At 36.4% G+C, this 21,176-nt stretch overlaps 1 protein-coding gene and 1 long non-coding RNA gene across 2 annotated transcripts in view; one reads left to right on the top strand and one right to left on the bottom strand.

The window, feature by feature from the left end:
- The window catches only part of LOC148953173 (uncharacterized), a 78,075-nt gene that overhangs the window by 34,093 nt on the left and 22,806 nt on the right, over positions 1–21,176 (bottom strand). The window lies entirely within an intron of this gene.
- LOC148953174 (uncharacterized) overlaps positions 7,143–21,176 on the top strand; it is a 59,531-nt gene continuing 45,497 nt past the window's right edge. Inside the window, exon 1 of the long non-coding RNA XR_016141694.1 lies at positions 7,143–7,277. This is a non-coding gene — a long non-coding RNA (uncharacterized LOC148953174). The remainder of the gene's footprint in view (positions 7,278–21,176) is intronic.

Below are 21,176 nucleotides of genomic sequence, written 5' to 3' on the forward strand. Positions count from 1 at the left end.
TCTTCCTATGGAAAACCACCCGAGGAAAAAAAAATACCCCCCCCCCCGAAAAATGTTTGTATACTTCTCAATAGCAAATACAATAGGTAAGGAATGGACAAATTTAATAACTTACACTCCTCTCCCCACGGACTGTGGTGGGTCATTTTATCCCTAAAGACAAAACTTTTAATATTTCAACTATATGGAACAAAATTGCTATCTCAAAATTTTGATCAAATATTTTTGGGGAAAAAAGGGGCGTGGGACAGGGGCCAGTTGCCCTCCATTTTTTTTGCTCACTTAAAAAGGATACTAGAACTTTTAATTTCTGTTCGAATGCACCTTCTCCTAATCTTCTAGGACTATTATTTTGATACGATCACCCCTGAAAAAAAACACGCATCTGTGATCTTTCTTATGACAAAAAGAGCAAAATTCCACACTTTTGTACACGGGAGCTTGAAACTCATATACTTGGGTTCTCTGGTACGCTAAATGTGATGGTATGATTTCATTCTGATTTTTTTGAATTTTAGAGGGTGTTTCCCCCCTCTTTCAAAAATCAAGCAAATTTTCTCAGGCTCCTAACTTCTGATGGGTAACTCTAAGCTTAATGAATCTTATATATTTGGAAACAGCATAATAAGGGATTGACAAATCTTTTATTGATGTCCAAACTCCATTTTTTAGAGATTTGAATAAAACTTTTTTGTATTTAATTTTAGAACGTTCTTCAGATCATGCTAGGAAATCTACTTCCCTCTCCTCCCCCCATGTGAAAGATTCCATATAAAGTTCCCCTGGGAACTTTCCTTTCCACTGATAATTCTCGCCGTGGAAAATCTCCGTACAGAAAATTCCTCCCTCCCCATAAAAAGTGTCCCTACTTTTCCAAATAACCAATTCTGTATGTGAAAAATGGGCAAGTTGTGTAGCTACATCCCTTTCCCCAGGGACTACGGAGGCATGTCTTCTCCAAAGGCATACTTATTGGATATTTTAACTATGCTGAACCAAATGGCTATCTCAAATTTTGACTGGATGCCATTGGGGGGAAAGGGGCATAGGAAGGGGGCTAGTTGTAGCCCAATCTTTTTATGGGTACTTAAAAAGGGCACAAGAACTTTTGATTTCCGTTCAAATGAGCCCATGATCTTCTAGGACAATTCGTTTGACAGATCATCACTGGGAAAAAAAGCAAAATAATAATAACACTAATAATTAATAAAACACACAGCCACGATCTTTCTTCTGACAAAAACTTTTTGTCAGACACTTTAGGGGTGGTATCCTCAAAGAGTCGGGATATTATTTTCAAAATAAGACAAATTTTCTCAGACTCATAGCTTTTGATTCAGATTTATTTACCAATAAATACAAATTTAAAATACAATGCTCTTATTATCCCTCGAAAGGCTCCATGGCCAAGGATACAAGTGGGATATAACAACAAAATCAATATAAGAAAAAAAATATACGCTGACAAAACAATAAATTTACCTAAGAAAATTATTTTTGGATTATATAACGATAGTGTGACTAATAATCTACGTCAATGTAAGAATTACTCATTTATAAATGCACGCTCTGAGAGTTTCAAAATTTATCAATTCTGCATAAATAATTTTGCCATCTAATATCAAATCGAAATGAAACATTTTATGAAAATTAGAGACACTGGATTAGAATACTATACCGGTCGAATCCTCATAATGTCGGGCAACGCTACCACAGAATTACAAGGATGACTATACACCTGACCCTTCGAAGACCAAACCTAGAATGTGACAACTGACAACTACAGTAATATACATAAACTATTGCAGCAGTCAATGTCACTGGTAATATCCTTATCAAGTTACAATTGCACATTAAATTAAATAACACATGAGAGTGGATGGGATCACTAGAGCATAACATATTGCGGGAGCCTAAGTTAAATGACGATCTGGTTCAACTTCCGCAACTTTCAAATAAAACTCTACTTGAGTAGTGAAGAAAAAAGTAGTGAAAAAAATTATTTAAGTAGTGAAGTAGTGAAGAAAAAAAAGAGAACAATGGCCAAATAACATATAAGATTAAAAAGAGAACATACCTGAGACCTGGGAGTAAAAACGCAGAGAAGACAACCATACACCATGAAAAAAACACTCAGGGTACATCAACGCCTCAGAGGGTAAAAATAGAAAAAAATTGCTATTCGGGTGGATTCTTAACTAAATGAGAATCTTTTTAAAAGTCCCAAACGAGTGGCATCTCTGTACCGAAGAAGGTAGAGAAATCCACACCTGTTGACAAGCAATGAGGGGATTGAAATTTGACCATACAGTTGGAGTAAGAGGAATGCAGACATTATTTAAAGAACGAAGGCTATATGGAGAGGAATCAGAAATAAACACAGGAGTTTTTTGAAGAGATTTTGGAAGATGGCCATGAAAATGATGAATGACAAAAGAAGCACAAAAAAGAATGTAAGTAGATTGTAGATTTAAGAGTGGTTTAGGTGAGGAACGATTGGTGTCCAAAACCAGACGCCGTGCTTTATTATGCATAACAGAAAGTGACCGCAGTGTAGAAAGAAAAGTAGACATTCATACAATGGGGCAATACGAAACATATGACTGGACAAGGTCGAAAAAAGAAGCCTCAGTAAAGATCCAGGAAATGTGTTTCTGAGTTTTCGAAGGATACCCAAACTGCGTGAGACCTAAACCCTAATAATGGCTACATGGTTTCTAAAAGGAAGATTCTCATCAAGCAGGATATCAAGAAACCGGACCACCTGATTCTCTGATCTACACAAGGAGCCTTGTGACACCTGAAGGTCCGCAAGCTGAGGGAAAGCTATACCAATTCGAGAAAAAATAAGTAACTTGCCAACATTCAAGGCCAAGTAATTCACATCAAACCATGAAATAACTTTCCCGAATATTACCACAAGGTCAGACTTGATATCACATTCCGTCTTCCCAAGGGCCCCAAGAGTAATGTCATGTACGACAGCAACGAGAAAATATTGATTAGAAGTAGTATTGGAACACAAACGAAAATCAGGATGACATAGCTTGCAACATGCTAGAGACTTGGTATTTTTAACTGCCGAAATCAGATCATTAATATAAATCAGAAATAAAACGGGACCAAGAACAGATCCCTGAAGGACGCCATAACCTACTTCAGACAGGGGCGGATCCAGGATTTTTCTAGGGGGGGGGGCAAAATAGTTTGATCCTATAAAAAAAAATAGGGGGGGGGGGCAAAATAGGTTGATTCGATAAACTTGCGTTAGGAGCCAGTTTAATTAAAGCAAATTTGAGTTAATTAAGTAAATTACACTACTTTAGACTACGCTAGGGGGCGCGCACCCCCCTTACCCCCCCTGGATCTTCCACTGACTTCAGAAGGACTTTGGAAAGGTGGGTCAATGGAAATAAGTCTACCAGAAAGATATGATTCAAACCAAGAGAAAGCATTTGATCTTATACCAATATGTGATAGTTTCCAAAGAAGAATTCGATGGGTCAAAGAATCAAAAGCTTTAATCAAAGAATCAACATCCAAAAATAAAGCTGCCGGGATATGACCAGAATCTATTGCCGAGTGAATGAAATTCAAGACAGCTGCGCAAGCATGATCTGTAGAGTGATTTGCTCGGAATCCAAACTGGAAATCAAGCAAAAAATCTTTTGCATCCATAAAAGTAAGAAGCCTGGATAGCATAGCCTTCTCAAAAATTTCGCTGAAAATAGATAGGAGAGAAATTGGCCTATAATTGGCCTATATAAATTTTGCAACAGGCAATTTAATACGACCAACTTGGGCCTCCAAATTGTCCTCAATACGAAAAGGGCTATTCATAAATCTTCCTAAAGGTTGAACATCATTCAACATCACAGAGGAAAATAAAATTGACTTTCAACATAGCAAAGAAGAAAAAAAAAACAAAAATAAATAGAACAAATGAAAGACGAAAAAAAAAAACAGAAAACACAAATAAAAAAGAAAAGAAACAGAGAAAAAAATAACAAATAAAACTGACTGAAAGATTTAGAGGGTGTCCGTAAGTGATTTGATTCGCATGGGATTTACGTCACTTTGCTCTCGTTTGAAAATACGGCCGCGATCAGTCCAAACGTTCTTAGCACCAAATCGATCTCTAGCATCTTCTAGTACCTATTTTTTCACTTTCGAAGTGAAAAAATCGTTGGGAAGGTTATCACCAACGAAGATACCAGATTTTGCAAGTTTCGATTTTGCTTTATAAACTGTGTAAGCTATATCTTTGTTCCCAAATTTCACCAGCACTGGACCCACCGTACTCGGTGTTGGCGTATTTGATGTGGTATTTAAGAGTCTGAACCGATTCACGGCTACACGTGTGTAGATGATACACTGCTGACTCCCATTCGTTGTATAACATTGAGTACTGTTGACCCTAGACTAGTCTCAGGATTTTGCTTTACAGAAAAAAACACCAACGAATCAAGAAGCTTCTCCTGTTCTAAATCATCAATTTTTTGCTCAACACTCTCAATTCTATGCTCCAGAGACTGAATCTGCATTCTCAAACTGTCTAAAGAAACTTGTATTTTTTTTAAACTTCCCACTATACTCGAGGGTAATTGAGTCGTAAATTTGCGAAACAATCAGTTTCGTGACAACGAAGTTTTGTTCTTTTGGGCAGGCTGATTCAGCAACTTTTTCTTGAAGCTTTTTTTGAGTGACTTTAACAATGTCAGTATGAATTTTGTCCACCTCAGCTTATGTGGAAACAAGTTGATTGTGGAGAGCTGAGGCATCGCTAGAAACAGTAGCCGTTTTACTCGATCCATTCCCTTCTCTTTTTGGGAAAAATTCAAGTAAAATGTCCGGATTGCTCTCGTTTTTCCGAAAGGCGTGATTTACGCCTTTCTGTGTTCGCTTTGAAGCTTCGGCATAGTTATCTTCAAAAGATACAAGATTCACAGCTATCAATACATGAAAATCATGAGATCCGTAGCAAAAAACGGTAAAGTTAAAAACGGTAAGTATAGATTCTTTTGACTTAATAACAATTACAATACGAACTGGCCAAAGTGGATCCTTTGAACTGCGCCAAAGCTAAGTCCCCCTTCTTGAACTCAACCATTTTGAAAACAATGAACCACGGAATGCAGTGGCGATCACCTTTATTGGAATGGTGGCCCAGTGGATCGTGGAACCTGCTAAACTAACCACTGTATTCAGAAATCCGTAATGAACTTTATCCAAATAAAATAGTTCAAACACGCAGTCAATATCACCAAAAACTGTTTTTTTCACAGATAATTCTCTCAGTACACAAGAGGTCTTCATCTATAAGTTTGAAATTTAATCTACTATAGGTTTGAATATTAATCAAATAATCTACCAAGCATACAACTACAACAAATCAGTATCAATAAATAAATGAAACCCAAAACAAACAGATATTAAAATAAATAACGTAGTCAAAATCAAAACGATCAGAAATTAATATGAGTAGGGTTCTAAGCCCCTATGCTTTCTAAAAGCCAGAATATAATTTGTACTTTACTGAAAAAAATTCAAATAAATTTACAGAACAAAAATTACTTTGTCAGTTTAATGCACATATGGTGATATTTATACCTTAAAACCTTAATTAATTTTTGATTTCTTAAAGTTATAAAAGTGAAAACATTAAAAAAAAATTTTTTCAGTAAATTGCATATTATATTCTGCCTTTTAGAAAGCATATGGGTTTAGAACCCTACTCACATTAATTTCTGTTTGTTTTGAGTTTGACTCTGTTATTTATTTTAATTTCTTTTTGGTTTGGGTTTCATTTATTTATTGATACTGACCTGTGGTAGGTGTATACCTTGTAGATTATTTCGTTCTTTTTTGTTCATTTTAGGTTTAATGGAGTTCTTTACTTTTTTTTGAAAAACTTATTTTGTGGAATTTTTTTTTTAAATTAATTTGTGTTCATTTTATATTGACATAGTCTTTTCAGGGAGAAAGCCTGAGCCTCTTCTAAAGTTAAACAACCATCCCTTCCTTAAAATCCTTAAACACCCCTTGGGCACAACTTACAACTTTTTCCAATGATCTCTGGGGTTTGTTTCAGCCCCAAAAGCCTTGTTATATGATATTTAGACTATTTTGAATAGAATGGCTATCTCAGAATTTCTATTAGATACATTTCGGGACGATACGACGTGTGCGTGTGTGGGTGGGTGTGTGGGGGAGGGGGTGTGGTAGGTGCTCTCTGAGCACTTTGACTCTTAAAACGAGCACTAGAGCGTCTGATTATCAATCCAATGAGCCCCCTCCGGAGTTTATATGACCACAATTTCTATAAAAACCTTACATGTCCGCAGGGCATAACTTACAACCCTTGCCCTGACGGCTGGGGGAATTTGTTATCCTCAAAGACATAATTTCCAGACCTTTCTGATACTTTGAACAAAATGGCTATCTCTAAATTTTGATTGGAAGTTTTTGGGGAAATGATGGAAGTGGGGAGGGGGCATTTGCCCTCTGATCACTTTTGACTAATCAAAAAGGTACTAGTCCTCTGAATTTCCAATCTAATCTGCTCGTTTAAAAGCTTCTACGACAAAACTTTTTATAAGAACCTTATATGCCCCAAGGGCATAACTTAGGACCCTTGTCCTGAGGGCTATGGGGGAGCGTTGTAACCCTCAACGACCTAATTTTCAGACCTTCCAACTACGTTAAACAAAATATACATATCAAAATTTTGATCGGAAATGTTTGGGGAAATTAGTAGCGGGGGGGGGATGATTCTCCCTCCAATAACTTTCGACTATTAAAAAGGTGTGAGAAAGCCATCATAACCTGACTAAACTGTAAAAAAAAAATAGCAAAGCCTTATTATGACTTTTTGGTAATGATAAAAACAACGAAGCATTATTTTGATCTTTGTGTAAGAAAAACAAACCTAAAATTGTGAAATCAGACTTGAATAATAATACCCTTAATTCAACAAGGTCCATAAAATGCAAATAAACCATTCCATTTCAAAATCAGAGTTCAATGGCTAAAATATTACGTGACAATATAACATGATAAGGTATACAACAAAACAGGCTTTGTTGAATACAGGGTTTGTGGAAAGCGGAAACCAACATTTTTGAGCAAAGAATTATTATTAGTCTTGGTTCAAAAAGAGAGATTGCATCAAAACTGGTCTCTGGTGAATGGGAAACAAGAATGACGAAATAAGACAACGCTTAAAATAATGGTTCGGGGACCGAAATAGGGTAGTCTTTTTTTGGAACTAACAACGAGTAAGTGTTTTCTTTGTAATTAAGATAGGCTACCACTGTCTGTCTGAATTCCCCTTTGAAGATAAAATTAAGATAAGAAGTAAACCTCTAAAAGATTTCTGTCACCTGGATAAACCAGCCGAAGTAATAAATTCAATACGTATATAGGAGACATAAAACTAGTACTGAAGTCAAAGCACGACATTTTATTATATTCTGGTGATTTGAGATATACTGGATTAGAAAGACTTGGGGGCCCTAGATAAAATACAGCATTTTCTAAGCATTAGAATAGAAATAAAATTAGTTCGTCTTAGAAACTTGAACGTGGGAATAAACTAAGGTTTAAGTACAATATAAGCTCCTTGACCCTAAAGAATAAATTAAAGAGCCTTTTTGCCTCCTCCTTCCAGCTTAGTGACCCTTTGGAACTTACCTAGCGTTTATTAAAAAACTTATATATATATATTTATATGTATATATATATATATATATATATATATATATATATATATATATATATATATATATATATATATATATATATATATACATATATATATATATATATATATATATATATATATATATATATATATATATATATATATATATATATATATATATATATATATATATATATATATATATATATATATATATATATATATATATATATATATATATATATATATATATATATATATATATATATATATATATATAAGAAGATTGGAACTAGAAGACGATACAATATTCCTCCCCTAGCGAATTCTCTGACGTTACACGAAAGAGGGATCCATTTCTCTTTCTAGCCACCTTTGCATTTCTCAACCCGTGCTAATATTAAATAGAGGCTGTCCTGATATTTTACAGAAGGGCGCGAAGAAAGAGGGATTAAATTGCTAGATTAAGATTTCCAATCTCTTCCGTCCAAAGATCCAATTTTCTCTAGAAAGTTGTAGTTTATCAAAGTTCGAAAGAACGCTAACTTCCTTTTCAGGATATAAACCTGAAACTTGGTTTAATTTATACAACCTTTGAGATTTGTTTAAAAAGGTTATTACTAGGAACAATAATTTGATGCAAAGAATTCTAATTACACCGGTACCCAAGTCTGTCTGATTATTCAAGTATAGTTATTTCAACTAGAAGCACTCGATAGCCTAGAATTAACTAAATCCTTTATTTTGGTACACCTTTGTGGATTGAACAAGTAGACCCATGGAATATTAGACAATAGACCTAAAAAAGGTTGAGAAGTACTGAAAATAACGAGAGTTAAAATATTTTCCTTTTATTGCCTTTTATAATAAATATCATTTGTCACTGAATTCTGAGTGCCGATTCTCACCCAAGCCTCAGTCATAACACGCTACCAAAATTTTTTGCCCTGATAAGTAGGGGCAACCTTACAAAGGGCAATAGTTCTCTCAATTTCCAATCGAATGAGCCCTGTTTGAAGTTTTTACAACAATGCTTTCCATAAAAATATTATATGCCCCCAGGGCATAACTTACAACCTTAGCTCAGAGGGCTGTGAGGGGGGGGGGGGTTGTCATACGCAAAAACATAGTTTCCGGACCCTTCAACTTTGTTCAACAAAATGACTATATCAAAAATTTGATCGGAAGTGTTTGGGGAAATGATGGGCGTGGGGGGCATTCACCCTCCGATCACTTTTGACTATTTATAGGGGAAATGGACCTCTCAATTCCGAATTTAGTAAGCCATTTTGAAGTTTCTACGACGAAGCTTTCTTCAAAAACCTTATATGCCCCCAGAGCATAACTTACAACCTTTGCCCTGGGGGCTGTGGGGGGTTTGTCATCCAAAGACATAATTTCCGGACCTTTAAACTGCGTGGAACAAAATGACTATCTAAAAATTTTGATTGGATATGATTGGGGAAATGGTGGGCGTGAGAGGGGATTTAGTAGCCCTTCAATCAGTTTCGACTATTAAAAAGAGCACTAGCCCTTTCAATTTCCAATCGATTGAGCCCCTTTTGAAGTTTTTACAACAACACTTTCTATAAAAACCTTATAGGCCACCAGGATATAACTTACAACCCTTACCCTGAGGGCTGTGGGGGGGGGGGGGGGTTCAACCTCAAATACCTAATTTCTAGAACTTTCAACTATGTTGAAAAAATTAATATCTCAAAATTTTTATTCGATGTGTTTGGGGAAATGGTGGGCGTGAGAGGGGGGTTAGTCACCCTCTAACTTTCGACTATTAAAAAGGGCACAGCTTTTGCAATTTTCAATCAAATGAGCCCTTTTTGAACTTTCCACGGCGACCCTTTCTATGAAAACCCCATATGCCCCCAGGGCATAACTTACAATCTTTACCTTGAGGGCTGTGGAGGGGATGTCATCCTCAAAGATCTAATTTCCAGAACTTTCAGCTCTTTTGAACAAAATGGCTATCTCAAATTTTGATTGGATGTGTTTGGGGAAATGGTTGGCGTGAGAGGGGGTTTAGTTGCCCTTCAAACACTTTCAACTATTAAAAAGAGCACTAGCCCTTTCAATTTCTAATTGAATTAGCCCTTTTTGAAGTTTCGACGACAACACTTTCTATAAAAACCTTATATGCCCCCAGGACACAACTTACAAACCTTACCCTGAAGGCTGTGGGGGGAGGTTGTCATCCTCAAAGAACTAATTTCTAGGACTTTCAACTACGTTGAAAAAATGGCTATCTCAAAATTTTGATTGGATGTGTTTGAGAAAATGGTGGGTGTGAGACAGGGGTTAGTTGCCCTCCAATCAATTTCTACATTTAAAAAGGGTACTAGCCCTTTCAGTTTCCAATCGAATGAGCCCAACACTTTCTGTAAAAACCTTATATGCCCGCAGAGCATAACTTAAAACCCTTTCCCTGAGGGGTGTGGGGGATTTGTCATCCTCACAGACATAATTTCCAGAACTTTTCACTACGTTGAATAAAATTTTGATTGAACGTGTTTTGGAAATGGTGGGCGTGAAAGGGGGGTTAGTTGCCCTTTAATCACTTTCGAATTTAAAAAATGGCACTTGCCCTTTCAATTTTCAATTGAATGAGCCCTTTTTGAAGTTTATACGACAATACTTTCTATAAAAACCTTACATGCACCCAGGGCTTACCTTACAACCCTTGCCATGAGGGGTGTAGAGGGTTTGTCATCCTCAAAGACATCATTTCCGGAACGTTCCACTACGTTGAACAAAATGGCTAACTCAAAATTTTGATTGGATGTGTTTGGGGAAAGGGTGGCCGTGACAGGGGGGTTAGTTTCCCTCCAATCACTTTCAACCATTAAAAAGGGCACTAGCTCTTTTAGCTCTTACAATTTCCAATCAAATGAGTCCTTCTTGAAGTTTCAACGACAACGCTTTCTATAAAAACCTTATATGCCCCCAGGACATAACTTACAACCCTTGCCCTGAGGGCTGTGGGGGGAGGGCGGTGGTTGTCATCCTCAAAGACCTAATTTCTAGAACTTTCAACTACGTTGACATAAAATGGCTATCTAAAAATTTTGATTGGATGTGTTTGGGGAAAGGGTGGCCGTGACACGGGGGTTAGTGACCCTCCAATCACTTTCAAATATTGAAAGGGCCCTAGACCTTTCAATTTCCAATCAATTGAGCCTTCTTTGAATTTTCGACGACAACGCTTTCTATAAGAAACTTAGATACCCCCAGGGCATAACTTACAACCCTTACCCTGTGGACTGTGGGGGGGGGGGGGGGGGGGGGGTTGTCATCCTCAAAGACTGGATTTCCAGAACCTTCAAATACGTTGAACAAAAAGGCTATCTCAAAATTTTGATTGGATGTGTTTGGGAGAAATGGTGGGCATGAGAGGGGTGTTAGTTGCCCTTCATTCACTTTCGACTATTAAAAGTGTACCAGCCCTTTCAATTTCCAATTGAATGAGCTCTTTTTGAAGTTTCAACGATGTTTCTTACTTACAGCCCTTGCTCTGAGGGGTGGGGGATTTGTCCTCCTCAAACATATATTTTCCAGGAATTTCAACTATGTTGAACAAAATGGCTATCTCAAAGTTTTGATTGGATTTGCTTGGGGAAATGGTGGGCGTGAGAGTCCAATCCCTTTCGACTATTAAATAAGGCACTAGCCTTTTTAATTTCCAATCAAATGAGCGCTTTTTGAAGTTTCTACGACAACGCTTTCTATAAAAACTTTATATACCCCCAGGACACAACTTACAACCCTTGCCCTGAGGGATATGGTGGGGTTATCATCCTCAAAGACCTAATTTCTAGAACTTTTAACTACGTTGAACAAAATTGTTATCTCAAAATTGTGATTGGATGTGCTTGGGGAAAAGGTGGGCGTGAGAGGGGGGTTAGTTGCCCTCCAATCACTTTCAACTATTAAAAGGGCACTTCAGTTTCCAATCGAATGGGCCGTTTTTGAAGTTTCTATGATAGCGCTTTCTATAAAAACTTTATATGCCCCCAGAGCATAACTTGCAACCCTTGCCCTGAAGGCTGTGGGGGGGGGGGTGTCATCCTCAAAGAACTATTTTCCAGAACTTTTAACTACGTGAGGAAAATGCCTAACCCAAAATTTTGATTGGATGTGTTTGGGGAAAAGATGGGCGTGAGAGGGAGGCTAGTTGCCCTCCGATCATTTTCGACTATTAAAAAGGGCACTAGCCCTTTGAATTTCCAATCGAATGAGCCCCTTTTGAAGTTTCTACGATTACCCTTTCTATATAAACCTTATATGCCCCAGGCTATTTGACCTTGGGTTTGACTGCAGTGTTTGACCTTAGAACAACATTCGCTAATGAATTTTGCACGTGATCCAGATTAACGCAGTGAAAACTGTGCTAGTGTTGAATCCAGTTTTAAACTTTGTTTCTCGATGCATGACAAAGGGTATTAAGACGGATATGTTCGTTAGCAAAGGAGTAGCGTTTTTCGATCGTGCCAGTATTATGGAAGCCAAAAAACTGCTGTGGACTTACTATGAGCGTGAATTCGGATATGACGAACGATTACGCGAGTGCAAAAGAGACTGAGATAACTTGATGAATATTCCGAAAGCAATATGGCGCTGTGCTAAGGACAGGAAAGAGCCCCGGTGAGTGACGAAGTAAAAGTTGCAGCTGATGGTTCATACTCTGACCATTTGCCTTTGGCATTGTCAATAACACTGGACTGCCCAAAGTTGTCGGGTCCGTGTAAATCTCAATGGAGAGTATACAGTTACAGGAAACAAGTGTCGAATGATCTCTTTGCGGCTACTTGCGGCGATATCCTGACTAAAATAAAAGTTCCTTTCCATCTGCTGCAGAGAAATACAAACTCTTATTGCAGTGAAAGTGAAATATGTCTGCAGATAAACATGTACTGTGCAGAAATATCGCATGCTCTGAGTGTCACGGAGTGTAGCAGTTCCTGTGAAGCGTATCCGTAATAGATCGCAGGTGAAAGGGTGGTCTAAAAACCTGGAGTTAGCGGCAGCTTGTGCCACGCCGAAGCTGTGGCTGAAATTGTGGCATGATAGCGGGAAGCCACGGAGTGGAATAGTGAACGAGATTCAAATCCATACTAAACAAAAGTTCAGTAAAGCGTTAGACGCCCACCGTGCAACCCTCAAAGAAAATTTTGTGCAAAAGCTCAGTAAGAATCCGAATCTTACTTGGTCGCTTCGGTCTAAGCCTGAAGAAGCTAAGCCTACGTCTAATATTTCTGCTAATAAGAGGAGTGCTTACTTTGATTCCGAGTTTAAAGCGCCTGATCCAGTTCTACAATCTAATTACGAAAATGAGCTGGTTTCTATACTTATCGATACCTTCGACTATTTCTCAGTGTCACCGGTCATAATTTGCCAGGTCGTTAAAAAGCTGTAAAGGTATATTCGAAAAGCTGCGATAGTATTTGTGCTCTACGTCTTTCTTTGGGAGGTTATGTTCTTTACCATCACATTTCCCTTCTGTTTCAGATGATTTTGACACAAGGTATAGTCCCAAGTTGCTTTAATGTGCATATGTTTTTTCCAATATTAAAGAAGGGGAAGCCAGTCGAACAGCCTTCTTCGTAGTGACCACTAACGATATCTTCAGTATTTTGCAAACTATTCGAGATTGTTGTATTTGATGAGATTTATGATAAGTGTGAGATACCTCCACACCAGTTTGGTTTTCGAAAAGGCCTCGGGTGCACCCATATACTTTATCTTCTTGCTAACATATTACTTGAGGCTCATCTCTCGCGAGAAACTTTGATCTGAGGTCAGTATGATGTCAGGAGAGCTTTTGACTCTGGGTCATGTTGTGATGCACAACAGGTTATCTCTCTGAGTTATATTCTCAAGCATATTGGCTTGTTACTTCTGGGTTTTGCAGATGATCTTCTAAATCTGTCTCTGTTGCTTCCTTCATTAGAAAATAATTTCTCGCGTCTTGAAAAAAGTTATGCGGATATTGGTTTGCAGATTAATGTAAAAAAGTCTGCTGTTTTGTTTTTTAATTTCCCTGAAGATAATGCAGCAATCAGGCTTGGTGTAATTACCGTAACACCGTCTAGCCACATTACGTACCTTGGCCTGCCGATTGGTCGTAATCTTCGAGATGCCCAGTTTTTGCTTATTGAACACGTTTCTAAAAAAGTGCGCATTGGCTATGCAGGTGTTGTCACTAGCCGTCGCTATTCAAGCCGTAAATATCTGGCTCGTCTTTATAATGCAGTAGCTTTGCCTCATGTTTTGTACCTGCTTCCTTTTTGGAAGCTCCTGAGTGCACGAAACAAGAAAGACATAAGGTGGATATTTTCAAGTATGCCCGATATCTGCTTCAAGTGCCGCGTTCTGTTAGAAACCATCATATTGTTGCGAAACATGGAATTGCTGAGCCTCTGAATCCCGTGGAGGAGGTAATTCAGAATTACGTGAAAAAACTAGAGCTACTGGACCACAAGTGGGTCCATCTTCTCAAATAGTTATGTTATTATGCAGTTCTTTCTGTTTGTATTTGTTTTTCTTGTCAGTTTTGATTTTTATTTCTTTTCTTGTTTGTGCTCCGTCTTTTTCGGTTGATTGTAAGACGGGTTATTAATAAAATTCATTCGATTTCTAGATCTTTCAACTACGTTGAACAAATGGCTATCTCAAAATTTTGATTGGATGTGTTTGGGGAAATGGTGGGCGCGGAAGCGGTGTTAGTTGCCTTCTAGTATCTTTCGACTATTAAAAAGGGAAGAAGCCCTTCCAATTTCCAATCAAATGAGCCCGTTCTCGAAGTTTCTGCAATAACTCCTTCGATACGAAGTGCCCTGGTCTAAAGAAACAAATAAATAAATAATACATTGTGCCAACATTGTTCTTTACTTGGGCAGCGTTATTGCGCTGCCTATAATAGCTTAGTTTGGCTCTTTGCACTAATTCTTAGTATAAATCTATTTGCCTTAAATATTATTATTTGGTTAAAACCAAAATTATCTCTTTTGCAGTTTCCTAAAAATTCTGTCTTATCAAATTTCATCATTTTCCAGTGTATTTTTAGGAGACTACTCTTTCTTTCTAGTGCGTGACGTCAGTTCTACCAGCGTTGCCAACTAAAAGAAAATACCTTTTCTCCCAAATCGAAGTATGTTAGCACATCGGAAAGGAAGATGAAATAGCCTGGAAAAAACAAATTTATTCGCTGTACTAACTTATCATAATATAATTTTTATATTTACAAGTGAAATGAGATCTTTGCGTCTGTTTTGAATTAATTAACAAAAAAATTTCGAAAAATAAGTTTTTCAAAGAAAATTAAAGAGCCATATAAAATTTAAGACCAGCAGAAACAAATTCTTATAAATTAAATTAAAAGTCATAGAAAACATACAGATAATAAGCACTAATATAAATAATAAATAAATCTTAAAACAAGTAAAAATCAAATTGGAATATTCTAGTCAAAGTTAAAACGAACATAAATCACTACAAACAGGTTTGACTTCTGCCCCTTTCCCCCTCCCCCAGCCGAAAAAGTGTTTTGCCTATTACTTCACCTGCTTTTTACTGAAAACTATGTGTGTCTATATGTCCAGACATATTCTCCCATATGAAGTTTCTCTGGGAAAAAAACGCAGTACATTGAAGACTTACGGCCCTTTCAAACAGTTCGTGGTAACGAACTGAAAGTAAGGAGTGACCCGGCTCAACACTGATCGAAACTCTGAAAATCAGAATTTTGATACCAATAGATATATCAAAAGAATCGGCTTATTTTGCTGATTTGAAGTTTCATTAAGTTTAATCTTACCTATTAAAGGCTACGAGCCTGAGAAAATTTGCCTGGGTTTCGAAAAAAGGGTGAAACATCCCCTAATATCATCAGATTCAGCGTATCAGACAATCCTACTGTAGATTTTCCAGTTCCTATCTGCAATAATGTGGAATTTTGTTTCGTTTATTGTTTTTTCCCAGAAGAAAAATCACGGATGCGTGCTTTTTTTTTTCTTTTTCAGGGGTGTTCGTATCAACCCAGTAATCCTAGAATATCGTGAGAGGGCTCATTCGAAGGGAAACTAACAGTTCTAGTGTCCTTTTTAAGATACCAAAAAGATTTGAGGGCAACGAATCCCCCTTCCTCACCCCTTTTTTCCCAAAAATCGTCCGATAATTATTTTGACATACCTATTTTTTTAATCATAATTGAAAGACCCAATAACTATGCTTTTTGGATATAACGTGACCCCACTCACTGCCCCAGGGGAAAGGTCTTTAAGTTATAAAAATTCCCCATTGTTTACGCATAGTATTTGTTATTGGGAAGTATGTAGGCTATACGTTTTCGTTTGGGGGCGAATTTCCTTCTGGGGGTTTCCACGGGGAAATTTTTTTTATGGGGAGGGAAGTTTTCAGGGGTGAACTTATAAGGGGAAACTATACACTCGGAGAATTTTCCAGAATCCTCAAACAAATTAATTTATATGTATTGCTTTCTTTTTTCCGTCTCAATTTTACACGTAAAGTTGTTAAGGGTAATTGTCCAGGGGTAGATTTTCACCGGGATTGAATTGTCTAGAGGATATTTCCGTGAGGAGAGGGATCTCTCCGTGGAGGTGGGGACAGGTTTCCTGGTATAATTTAAAAAAGGTCAGAAATTAAAAAAAAAAATTCAACAGAAAGTAAGGAGCAACATTAAAATTTAAAACGAGCAGGAATCATTACATATATGAAGGGGATTGTTCCCTCCTTAACACATCGCTTTTTACGCTAAAATTTGGATGATGTCCCAATTTTTTAAGAACGACTCCTGAAACACAAACGGTCGTGTAATTAGAACATTAGGAAGGGTCTTTAATAGTATTAAAAAACTTTAGCGTAAAGAGCGAGATGTTGAGGAGGCGGCAATCACCTTCATATACTTAATAATTTCCTTTTGTTTCAAGTGTTAATGTTAGTAGTAACCTATATTTACATTTCCCGAATACACCCATATTTGGGAGACACTTGGACTCCGTCCAGAACTACAAGAGAACTAGATCTTAAAATAACCTGTGATGCTGGGTGAACAACAAATTGTAGGCCGGTTTTTTCACTCATCAATGTGCTAAGATCTTACATCTTTGGTCAGAAAACGCTTAAAAGAGAAATCTTTGAACAAAGATCTTACATCTTTGGTCGTTTTTATGGAAACATTTTTCATCATTCTGCTCTGATCAGCGGTCTGAGAACAATGATGAGTAGATCATCAAAGTTCTCTCATCATTGTTCTACGAGTATATGGCAAAACAGTGGCGGTCTTCACACTTTTTGCTAACATCAGTCAGCTGTAATATCTTAGAAGAAAGATGAGTTAAAAAACGATAATCTTTGCAGAAAGATGTAAGATCTTAGATGTAAGATCTTAGTGCTAAAAAACGGGCCATGTTTCTTCAGGAATTTGACGTACATACAAAGGTGTGTTTAAATTCTGTCAATTGACAGATTGCAGATTATTGACAGATTCAGCCAGTGTCATGGTTTCTTAACCCTTTCCTCTATTTACATAAATCTTGCATGAAAATTGATAAATTCAAATGAGAATAATTATTTAAATTTCCAAAGAGAGAAAGGGTTAAAATATTCATCGCATACCAACAAAAGGTAAATCTGAGGGAATGATCACTCCCTAAGAGATACATAATTTTATTTGGGTTGGATGAAACAGATTTTAAATTTTTCTAGAAAATCTAAATTAAGCAAATTTAACACGGAAATTTTAAATGTATAAGTGTGGTCGCTATATGATATGATATGATATGATTTATTATAATTGAAAGACCTAATGGGCCATGGTTAATGCACAATACACTTCAAAAGTAATAAATGAAAACATTCTTATTATAAACAAAACAAAAATAAAGTAAAAAATAAATCTCTATAGTCCAAGCCCAGTCCAATAAACCTTCCCGAATTCTTTATCCCCAGAAAATTTCTATCTTTTAATATATTACCCACCTATTCCTCCCTTTCGAACCACCCCGGAAAAATTTCCTCTCTCAAACCTCTTAACTCTTTACATAAACATAAAAAATGCATTAAATCATCATTTTTGTCCCCACATATTGGACAAAAATAGGGACCAGCCTTCGACCTAGTCTTCCCCAAATATTTTCTCCTGTCTCCAAATGCTACAAAATTTCCTCTTATCGATATTAACCACTTTGATCCCTCCCTACTAAGCCCCGCCTTGAAATACACTTCCTCCCCCCATAGGTTCTTAATGCTAGCATACAGAGACGGAAAAGGTGATGAGGATATATCAAATTGCCTTTTCTGGATCTCCTGGATCTCTAAAATGAACTTAACATGTTTTGCTACCGCCCGCCTTTCTACCACTAAACCTTTCCCCTCTTCCCACAGCCTAGCTTCTCCACAACTTTCCAAAATATATTTAACTTGGCTAGCCCAAGAACCTTTCCTCCTATCTCTCAAAGATTCTTGGTAAGCTACTTTTAGTATCCTCTCCTCTGCGAGGGACACTAATTTTTCCCAATACGTAATCATACTAATTGGCCTTATAGCTCTTTCACTCCTCAACCCCAAATCCCCCCTTAAAACTAGCCCATTAAACTTATCACTTAGACCTCTCAATCTCTTAAAAAAACTGAACTGGATCCTCTCTAACTTAGCCCCCTTTTCATATCCCCAAATTTCACACCCATAACTAAATACTGGTCTTATCTTACTATACAAAATCCTCTTCATTAATTTAATATCATTTAGGCCTATCTTTCTTAAACTACTTCTTAACACACTCCACATCGCCCTAAGTCCTCTTCTCTCCATTAAATCAACATGACAGTAGAAAGGGGGGTACCAGTCCCACGCCCACCACGTGGTTTATGGTTTTCTCAGTGAGAATGAAAAAACAGGAATTTTCTCACTTAAAAAAACATGAATTTTCTCACATTTATGGATGTTTTCTTGGACGGTTATGTGTGTTGGTCAATTTATTTGATGTTTTTTATAGATGTCAACAGCAATTCATGTCTGTTTTATGGTTTTTGTCAGTGAGAATGAAAAAACAGGAACTTTCTCACATTTATGGATGTCAACAGCAATTCATGTCTATTTTATGGTTTTTGTCAGTGAGAATGAAAAAACAGGAACTTTCTCACATTTATGGATGTTAACAGCAATTCATGTCTATTTTTTGGTTTTTTTCAGTGAGAATGTACATGCTCGATGCGAATGTTATGAGATTGTTTGGCTAACCTAACCTGAGAAATTGATTTACATAATCGGTGGGGGAATTACTGGTTCACGAAAGGGGAATTAAGAAACAATCATGGCTTCTTTGATCTTTAGGCTAACCTAACCTGAGAACTTGATTTACATAATCGGCGGGGAAATTATTGATTCACGAAGGGGGAATTAAGAAACAAACATGGCTTCTTTGATCTTTAGGCGAACCTAACCTGAGAAATTGATTTACATAATCGGCGGGGGAATTATTGATTCACGAAGGGGGATTAAGAAACAAACAAGGCTTCTTTGATCTTTAGGCTAACCTAACCTGAGAACTTGATCTACATAATCGCTAGGGGAATATATTGATTCACGAAGGGGGAATTAAGAAACATTATGGCTTTCTTTATTCTTAGGTCTGAGAGATAAACATTCGTTAGGTCAGAGAGAAAAATTAATATTCTATTTTTAAATAGGGCTTCATTGATCTTTACTGTCAGGAATAAGAAATGACATCACTTGTTATCTTGGAATTATGCGGGAGGCTAAAGAGATAGAAATTCTATTTTTAAATACGGCTTCACTGAGCTTTAAGTCGGAGAGATAAATTGATATTCTAACGAAACCATAATAGTGTAGCTAGGAACATTTATGAGATGAAGAGATTAACGTAGGAAAGGGTTTCCTAGAAATTTGAAATGTTAAAGCACAGAGATGCCAAAAACAAAAGGAACACGCTGAGATTACTTTTAGGGGATTATTTGGGTGAAACGGTTTTAGACATTTTAGGGAATTATTTCGGCTAATCAGTTGGAGACATTTTAAAAGATGATTTTAGAAAAGGTTTTAGAAGAGGTTTTGAGTGTGGTCGTTATAGTAAACAAGTTCTATATGAACAGTGTCGTGAGGTCCTCACGACACTTATCATGAGCACTCATGATAAGCTAACCTAACCTAACTTAAACATGGTAAAAAGATTAAATTAGGTTAGGTTAGGCTAGATTAAGTTAGGTTAGGTTAGGTTGGGTTAGGTTAGGTTAGCCTACGTACGCGCGCGTACGTAGGCTAACCTAACCCAACCTAACTTAACCTAACCTAACTTAATCTAGCCTAACCTAACCTAATTTAATCTTTTTACCATGTTTAAGTTAGGTTAGGTTAGCTTATCATGAGCGCTCATGATAAGTTAACCTAACATAACCTAACTTAAAAATGGAGAAATGTTTCTAATTATTTATTAATATTTATTTATACCTATCCTAACCTATTGTTTTTGGTGGTTAGATGAATGAATATTTTCTTGGAAAAATTAGAAGAGAACTTTGAATTTTTTATGTCTTTGAGAAATTCAGAACTGAAGTGGTAGCTTTTTTCATTTTCATTGGTAAAATTCAGAATTAAGCTAACTTTTTTATCTTCTTTAAGAAAATTCAGAAGAGAACTTGAACATTTTGCACTCCTTCGAGAAAACTTAGAATTAAAGTGATGCACCTTATCTTCATGTCGAAGATTCAAATCAATGTATAACTTTTTCTATCTTCTATGAAAAATTTGGAACAGAACTTTAAATTTTTCATCTCTTAGCAAAAAATCGGAACTGAATTTAAGAAAATTAGAATTAAAGTGAAACTTTTTATCTTCATGGAAAATAATCACAATCATAGTATAACTTTTTCTATCTTCTAAAGAAAAATTTAGAACTGAACTTTAAATTTTTTATGTCTTTAAGAAATTATGAACAGAAGTGGAAGGTTTTTCATTTTCATTGGTAAAATTCAGAATTGAGCTAACTTTTTTCTCTTCTTTAAAAAAATTCAGAAGAGAACTTGAACATTTTGCACTTCTTCGAGAAAGTTCTGAATTAAAGTGGAGTTTCTTATCTTCATGTTGAATATTCACAATCAATGTATAACTTTTTCTATCTTCTATGAAAAATTTGGAACAGAACTCTAAATTTTTCATTTCTTTGAGAAAAATCAGAACCGAATTTAAGAAAAATTATAAATAAAGTGAAACTTTTGATCTTCATGGAAAATAATCACAATCATAGTATTACTTTTTCTTTATTTCATCTAAAAATTATGAATAGAACGTTAAATTTCTTTATTTCATTGTGGACCTTAAAAATGAAGTGGAAGATTTTTATTTTCTCTGGAGAAATTAGAATTGAAGTGTGTTCTTTGGTAAAGTTCAAGAGAGAACTTGAACTTTTCTTCACTTCGTTGAGAAA

The sequence above is a fragment of the Artemia sp. Qi Xiang Cuo genome, chromosome 4 (assembly GCF_049724085.1).
Source record: "Artemia sp. Qi Xiang Cuo chromosome 4, ASM4972408v1, whole genome shotgun sequence".
Lineage (NCBI taxonomy): Eukaryota > Metazoa > Arthropoda > Branchiopoda > Anostraca > Artemiidae > Artemia > Artemia sp. Qi Xiang Cuo.